At 39.3% G+C, this 9,141-nt stretch overlaps 1 protein-coding gene across 3 annotated transcripts in view; it reads right to left on the bottom strand.

Annotated features, from left to right (window-relative positions):
- Positions 1 to 9,141, bottom strand: part of SUGCT (succinyl-CoA:glutarate-CoA transferase) — an 814,926-nt gene that overhangs the window by 457,393 nt on the left and 348,392 nt on the right. The gene's annotated exons all lie outside the window — the stretch shown is intronic.

Genomic DNA, 9,141 nt, shown 5'->3' with positions numbered 1-9,141 from the left:
GAAGGAAGGAAGGAAGGAAGGAAGGAAGGAAGGAAGGAAGGAAGGAAAGGAAATGGGAGAGTGGAAGGGAGGATGCATAAGCTGATACATTTCGTCTTTGAAGATCTCAAATGTAAACTCTTGGACAATCATCACTTTTCAGTAAGTGAAAATTGGCACATCTGGATCTCTGCATCTCATGTGGTTTTATGTACCTGAAAAATGTTTGTTGCTTCTAGGAGACATATTCCTTTGAGCAGCAAAAAGAATGTAAGTAATTGATCCTCCCACCTCCCAAAGCCCTAGACTCTCTGGAGAACTCCCTTCTCCACATCTGATCACAGTGCTGGCTAGAGGAACGGAACCTATCCTCAGAAGCCTCATTCCCATTTTCTTAAGTAAATGAGTTCCTTTAGTTTCCTTCATTTCTATGTAAAAATTGTTCTGTACTTTCACCTACTTTTTCTTCACTTACTGCCGCCTCTGAGAAAGATGACTTCTATCTTCCTTGCCAGGGCTTGCTCCTATGTAACCCCAGTCCCATCTTTACTCACATCCTTCAGAACCCTGCTCAATCATCTGTGATCTCTTCATTCCCACTGGGTCCTTTTTTTCTGCCTCCAATTAGGCTTAGGCCTACACTAAAAATATTAACGGCAACAAAACAAAATTCCCATCAGTCCTGACACGCTTCTCAAAACTATCTTGAAATTTCCTTCCTTCCCTCCATCTCTACATGATATAAAAGTTCCACCTGCCTGTACTTCTTCACCAACACCACATTCTAGTGCCCTTTGTCATCAGGATTCTTATCCCATCACTACACTGACACTATTCTTTCTGGATCCCTCTGTATTACTTGGTACTGTTAACCATCCCTTCCTCCAGGAATCTGTCTTATCTCTAGGCTCCATCTGGGTTCATCTCCAATCTCTCTGACCTGTATTCCGCATGCCCCCTTTTCATGATTTTCTTCTCCTTAGCCTTCAGCATTCCTTAAGGACCTGTATGTGGTCCTTCACTACACTTCCTTCTAATGGTAGTCACTAGGCACATGTGGCTATTGAATTTAATTAAACTAAAATTAAATTAGCCAATCACAAAAGACCACATACTGTGATTGCATTTGTATGAAAAGTCCAAAATAGGCAAATCCATAGAGACAGAAAGCTTAGCGGCCAACCATGGCTGAGGACATTTGGGAGAATTTGGGGAGTAACTACTAATGAGTACGCAGTTTCTTGTGGGGGTGATGAAAATGTTCCAAAATTGTGGTAATGGCTGGACAACTCTGTGAATACACCAAAAATCACCAAATTGTACACTTTAAATGGGTAAATTGTATGATTTGTGGATTATATCTCAGTAGAGATGCTATTAGGAAAAATTAAAGTAACAGTTCAGCTCCACAGACACACTGGCTACAAGTCAAGCATTCAACAGCCACATAGTGGCTGCCATATCAGCACAGAGAGCACTTCCATCATTTCCATCACTGCTGTGTGGTGCTGGGAGACCAAAGCCAGTAGTTTGTAGGTTTTCTTTTTATTCTCCCTACCAGGCCTAACATGATATCTGAAAAATGTTAGGCAATGAATAAGTGGTTGTAAAATGTAATGAATCTCTCAGATAACTGCTTCCATATAATAGGATTGTGGCTAAAATGGATCTCAAGCAAAATACTATAATGGGGTTTATTCTATTTACATTTTTGCTTGTTTGGTAATGAATGCTACTAAAAAGATAACACATGAACTATTTTAAATGTTTGTTTTCCCTTTCACAGGGCAAAAGCAAAGTTAGTGTTATAAATAATGCATCAGTGTTTCTCAAACTATAGAAAGGGAATTTGCAATGGTGCTGTGAGCGAGGGGCAAAGGATTTTGAGCAGAGATGTGTCAACAACATAGTTGATAACTATGAAGGTACGTTTGCTTGGGTGTTTTGTTTTGTTTTGTTTTGTTTTGTTTTGTTTTGTTTTTGCAGGGAAAAACTGAGTTGGGGAGTGGATAAGTAATGTGAAGTAACAATGTGTGTTACCAAGTATAATGTGAAAAAAGCTTTTCAAAATTTTAGATTAGTGACATGATATTCAGCAAGTTTAGAATTTGGGAGATCCTCATTTTCTTTTAATTAATTAAGAAGCATTTCTTCCTTAAGCCTTAACTATACCATGAAATATATCTTTACCAATATACAATTTGCAAAATTTTGAGCACAGAGAACTAATGATCATAGAAAAATGAAGACTGAATAGTAGCTGAGCCACCAAACACAATTAAAGATCACCAAATAGATTTATAAGGATGAAGGTAAGATTGAGTTCTTTAAATACTTATTTGTTCCCTGTTACTATTGCTACAGTGTTTATTTAATAAATATATTTTTAGTAAAAACTTAAAACAATACTATTGGCTGAAGACTAAATAATTATGTCCCCCCAAGTTTCACATGTTGAAATCCTAACCCCAGTATGATGGTATTATGAGTGTGGAAATTAATAAAGGGAAACCCCACTAAAGTAGAGTCAGGAGACTAGAAGGAAAAGTCATACCACTCGGTGTGAATTACAAAAGAACTGTCAATTACAGACCCAAAAGAAGAATTAGCAACAGGAGATAATGATCGATTATAGGCCCTACAGGAAAAGATGTACAGTTGACCCTTGAACCACACCATTGCCCCAAAACACAGTTGAAAATCCACATATAACTTTTGACTCCCCAAAAACTTAACTACTGATAGCCTACTGTTGACCATAAACCTTACCAATAACATCAATAGTCAATTTATTAATGAAAGAAAGCATGGTCATATTTTGTATCTTAGATGTATTATATACCCATATTCTAACAATAAAGGAAATTAGAGAACAGAAAATGTTAAGAAAGTCATCAGGAAGAGAACATACATTCATAGTACTGTACTGTACTTATTGAAAAATTTCCAAGTATAAGTGGACCCGTGCAGTTCAAACCTGTGTTGTTCAAAGGCCACTTGTCCACTGAATTGTCTATAAGAAATCGACTACCCCTGCAACTCAGCCAATGAGAAACCATCATCACTCTGAACTCTTGCTTTTGTCCAATGGTCTTTCATTCAAAACAAACCCTCTCAACTTCCTCCTTCATCTCCATAAAATAACATTCCTCTCCCTTTTTGGTTGGACTTGCCTATAGTTTTGCCATAGCTTGCATGTCCTGGTTGCTGTTCTCTGTTATTCCCAAATAAACCCATTTTTGCTGGAAAAATAACTGCCAGTTTTATTTTTAAGATTAACAAGAGCAAGAGCATGGCCATCTGCGAACCATGACACCAAATCTGCCTGGGCTCTCATCTTGGACTTCCCAGCCTCGAGCATGGTGAGAAATAAATGTCTGTTGTTTAAGCCACCTAGACTATCATATTCTGTAATAGCAGCGTGAGGATTAAGAAATTGGTACTGAGAAGTGAGGTGCTGCTGTAACAAATACCCAAAAATGTGCAAGCAATTTAGAACCAGGTAATGGGTAGAGGCTGGGAGAGATCTGAGGCACATGCTAGAAAAAGTCCTACACTGCTGTGAACAGCCTGTTCTGAGCTGTTGAGAGCTCAGAGAGAAAAGAGGAGAGCTGTAGAGAAAGTCTCAATCTTCTTAGAGAATACCTAAGGAATGCTGAACAAAATGTTTAGAAATATGGACAGGAAAGGCCATTGTGATGAGGTCTCAGATGGAAATAAGGAACATGTGTTTGGAAACTGGAGGAAAGGCAATCCTTGTTCTAAAGCAGCAAAAAACTGGACTGAATCATGTTCATGCTCCAGTTTTTTGTGGAAGGTAGAACTTTGCAAGTGATGAAATTAGGTATTTAGCTGAAGATATTTCTAAGGAAAATATTGAAGGTACAACCTGGCTCCTTCTGACTGCTTATAGTACAATGTGAAAAAAGAGACTATACTTAAAGACAGAATTTTTCTGGAAAAGGGAAGCAGAAATTGAAAATCTGGAAAATTCCCGGTCTATATATACTGTAAAAAATAAGAAAGCATGGTCAGAAGAAAACACCAAGGATGTGGCCAGGTGACTGATTGATTGTGCTTCAGTAGGTAAATATATAAATAAACATCCAGACAATGGAATATTATTCCACATTAAAAAGAAATGAGTTATCAAGACATGAAAGACCTGGAGGAAACTTAAAGGCATATTACTAAATTAAAGAAGCCAAGCTCAAAAGACTACATACTGTATGATCCCAACTATATAACACTCTGAAAAAGGCAAAACTATGGACATAGTAAAAAGATCAGTGGTTGCCAGGGATTGGGAACAGGAAGAGATAAATAGGCAGAACACAGAGGAACTTTAGGGCAGTGAAAATACTCTGTATGATACTATGATGATGCCTACATGTCATTATACATTTGTCCAAACCCACAGAACGCACAACACCAAGTTGTATGTTGTGAATTCTAATGTAAACTGCAGACTTTGGAGGATTATACTATGTCAGGGTAGGTATATCAGTTATAACAAATGTAACACTCTGGTGAGGGATGTTGATAATGGGAAGAGGCTGTGCATGTATAGGGAAGGAGGTATATGGAAAATCCCTATACCTCCTGTTAAATTTTTTTCTGAACCTAAAACTGCTCTAAAAACTAAAACTTATGTTTTTTAAAAAAAGGACAGCAAGAATCATCCTTGTCGTGATGATAATGTTCTGTATCTTGACTATATCAATATCAGTATCCTGACTGTTGATATTGCACTATAGTTTCATACAATGTGACCAATGGAGTACACTAGGTAATGGGTACATAAGATCCATCTCTATTATATCTTAAAATACATGTGAATCTACAGTTGTCTCAAAAAAATTTTTAAGTTTAATTTTTTTAAGTGATGGTGTATTAGATTAGGGCCCTGACAACAGAGATGGAACGAAATAGAGTCAAGAAATACTTAAAGCAGCATTATTTACAATAGCCAAATTATGGAAGCAGCCCAAGGGTCCATCGATTGATGAATGGATAAAGAAGATATGTATACACAAACACACACACACACACACACACACACACACACACACACACACACACACTGGTTATTCAGCCATAAAAAAGAATCAAATCTTGTCATTTGCAATGACATGGATGGGGCTACAGAGTATCGTGCTAAGCGAAATAAGTCAGTCAGAGAAATACAAATACCATATGATTTCATTCATATGTGGAATTTAAAAAACAAAACAAAGGAGCAAAGGGAAAAAAAGAGAGAGAGAGAAAGACAAACCAAGAAACAGACTCTTAATTATAGAGAACAAACTGATGGTCACCAGAGGGGAGGTGGGTGGGGGATGGGTGAAACAGGTGATGGGGATTAAGGAGGTCACTTGTTATGATGAGCACTAGGTGATGTATGAAGTTGTTGAATCACTATATTGTACACCTGAAACTAGTATAATACTGTATGTTAATTAACTGAAATTAAATAAAAACTTTAAAAAATATATTTAGGTGGTAAAATCTGCTATAGTTGGTAATGACTTGAATGTGATGGTCAAGAGCTGAAGACTGGGGGAGAGCAAGATGTCATGCTGAGCTTTAGGTTTCTGAGGAGCTTTTGAGATACTCCTGTGGAAATTCCAAATGAACAGAACTTGAAGACCAGATGCAAGTCTAAATTGTAGATAAAACTTAAGAGTTGTTCATTATAATCTATAACTGAAGCCATCCCATAGATGAAGTCATTTAGGAAGAGAGTTCAACAGTTGAATAGGAAAAAAAAGGGGGGTAGCCAAGGGATGAGCCTGAGGGTCACCCCCATCTCAAGTCCAAGCAGCAGAGGAGTTAGCCACAGAAGTAAGAGGAGGACCAAAGAATGCCCACAAGGTGGTCTTTGCTTCCCTCAGCAAATGCTGTTCTGGTGTCACAACGTGGACCGAATGAACTTTGAAGTGAATCACGGACTAAATAACAGTTAGGGGAATGGGGAGAGCACATGCAAACATCGGTTTGAGAAATCTGGTTGTGGTGCTCACTTCGGCAGCACATATACTAAAATTGAAATCTGGTTGTGATGGAGAAGAATCAGCAAAGCACAGAGAACACAGACTGAGAACGTGCAGGCTCCATGTTGGTGTGGTGGTGGGAAGCTGAGCAAGTTCCCACTGGATGCTTCTACTTTCTTTCTTTCTTTCTTTTTTTTTTAATGAAATAAGGAGTGAGGTCATCAACTGAGAGTAGGGTTGGGACATATGAAACTGGAAGCCTGAAAAGAGTGGATAAGTTCTGACACCTCATTTAAGAGAGTGGGACAGCAGAGTCACCAGATACACGTAGTTGTACTGAAAGCCCCACTGAGTGATACTCTCCATCATCTCTCAGACATAGAATAAATGGATATTTGCATTTACTTTTGTCAGAGGAAAATAACAAAAAGATACAGATGCAGGAAAATAGGAAAACTGGCCAGAATGTTACTGGGTGATGGGCCATGGACTATCTGGCGATGGAAGAAGGTGGTGAAAATGGGAGGATGTTATAGATAGGGCAAAGGAAAAGGTGTCAGTGGGTAAGAAATCCTGATGAAGTCAAAGAGCAGTCATGATGGAAATGGTTGTACATCCAAGGTGGAAGAACAGGAGACCACGGATGGTCAGAATGTCAAATGCTTCATTCGGTGCTTGTTGAAGTGAAGCAGATCCAGTGGGATGTGAGAGCCACAGTATAAGATCCATACACTCATTGTCAAAAGGTAGGGACTCAATAAATATCATCATTATTAAATAATTACTAATATACTGCATTCTACCTGAAATGAACTTCCTACTGTAGTCTAAGCCCTCAGATCCTGACTCCTGGGCCCTCGTCTACTCTGCAAACTCCTCTCTCTCTCTCTTTCTTTCTCTCTCTCTCCTCTTATTCCCTTAGTTGTCTCACTCTCCATACTGAGCAAGTGACAACATGCCATGCACACACACTGCTAGTAGGCTTTCCATCACAGGGAGAACTCGCATCAAAAGCATCTAATTGGGCTACAAACTCTCATGGCTCGGGTGTTTCTCTTATAAGGCGTTCAGGCCTCAGGAGAAAAGAAAACACTGCTTCTGCATGAAATGATGGGGGAGAGGGCAGCAGTGGCAAGTGTCTACAGTTTTAAAAGAACGAGGCCAAACACAAGCCATTCTTCTTAGGACACCAGATTTATTATTCCCGAGAAAAGAAATGCTCCTTGCTGGGGGTTGCACTGATTCAAAGGTGACAAGTGTCACTGGTAAGGGAGATCACACAGAAACTGCATGGTTTTCTTCACATTCTAGTCACGACTTACCTCCTCTCTTAGGGTATTTCTCAAACTGGGAAAAATATTGATGGGTCAAGGGATTAGCCATGTCAAGGCAACTGCACCACTTACAAGCAATTTGGGAAATGTAAAGACAAGAGAGCATGGGGAGTCAGAGTTGAGCAGTTTCAGGTGTAAAAAGGGACCCCACTGAGAGACTGAGGGTGGCGATATAAGTTACAGGAATAGAGAATACTGAGCAGACGTGAAGTCGAGAAATGAGAGGGTCAATCTAGAATTCCCATTGCTCTTGGAAGTTTCTATTGCTTCCTAGATGTTCTTCTTTCCCAGCTTCCAGACATGCTAACCTGGATGGATGATCTCTTAATTAGTGAGCTGGCTATGGATAAAACCTCAGAAGGACCTCTAGAAGTTCTTCAGCAATTCAATATATTAGCTGGTCAAGTGGAAAATGAAAAAAATAAAATAAAACTGAACCTTTCTGTGTCACCCTCTTAAGCTACGATATTGATGCATCAGTATTTCCTCTGGTCTAAATACATTACACACAATGGGTAGTGCGTCTACTTCAAAAACAAGAGCACAAACTCCCAGGCTCCGGGCTTCCCGGGGCTACCTAAGTTTTAACAAGATTTTCTTCCACAAAAGGTAACTGTTGCAAAATGACTTCATCCTCCACTGGAAAAAGACATTCCCTGAAGTTTAACTCACTGCCATGAGAATGTTTTCTGGAATGTCAAGCAGTTACTGACTTTGGGTCTGTGCTAGTACACGGTGACAAATATAGAGCACTATTTCCTACCACAAACAGTTCAGTTCACCTTATGGTGCTGAAGCTGGCTGAGCCAGATGGCAATGAGGCACAAACCGCTTGCAACTCAAGAACAGTGTCCTCCATGGGATGGAACTGTGCAACAAGTGGTTAAGTAAGGCCAGGAGTCGCCTACTATTTGGCTTTGCCTGGACATTTTTCATCATCGTAAACAAGCCACCTTGAAGACCTATTTCTAAATACAAACCCTGGCCTTGAATTTTAGAATAGCCTTGAGAGACACATGATATGCTGATTTCCTGCAACCCCAGATCCAGGCTGGGATTTTCCAATTCCACAGGAAACCTGAATGTCCAAAAATATACTTGAGGTTCTTCAAATCAATTTAATCTCATTTCAAATCAAACATATCTATGGTCTTCAATCACACAGTTTCTGATATGGAGACCATGGCAAGGAAGAAAATGGAAACTGTCTTAATGTTTCTATATTCTTCACAAACTGTCAATGGGTATTATTTTTCTTATAAAAGAAGTCCTTTGTCATGAAAACCTGCTGTTATTCAAAAAGGCAGTCATCGTGCATATTAGACACAATGGAATATGGCACATGGCATTATTTTTCCTGGAAAGTATGGGCCAGAATCTGATTTTGATGATCCTGAATTGATTTCATTATCAAGAATAATAAGCAGATTATCTGAAATAGCCTACCAAAAGGACCCACCATTTAATGGCAAGCAACAAAAATCTTGGATGAGTCCATATTGATTTTTCAGGAGCACTTCAAGGTAAAAATTACTTGACTATGTTAAGCATTTTTTTTAAGAGAGAGTGAGCGGAGGGGTGGGGGCAGAGAGGGAGGGAGAGAGAATCTCAAGCAGGCTCCACGCCCAGCATGGAGCCCAATGTGGGGCTCAGTCTCACAACCCTGAGATCATGACCTGAGCCAAAATCAAGAGTTGGAGGCTTAACTGACTGAGCCACCGAGGCACCCGTGTTAAGCATTTTTAGAGTGCTCCTTGTCTTATCTCAAACATGTTACAGCAATCACAGTCCCATACTAGTTATGTACCATCCATGAAAATATTATTTCTGACAAC

Source organism: Callorhinus ursinus, unplaced genomic scaffold (assembly GCF_003265705.2).
Source record: "Callorhinus ursinus isolate GAN/ISIS: 27379988/994484 unplaced genomic scaffold, GSC_fseal_2.0 scaffold73, whole genome shotgun sequence".
Classification (NCBI taxonomy): Eukaryota; Metazoa; Chordata; class Mammalia; order Carnivora; family Otariidae; genus Callorhinus; species Callorhinus ursinus.
The sequence above is the reverse complement of the archived record's forward strand: the minus strand, read 5'-3'. Positions and strand labels throughout refer to the sequence as shown.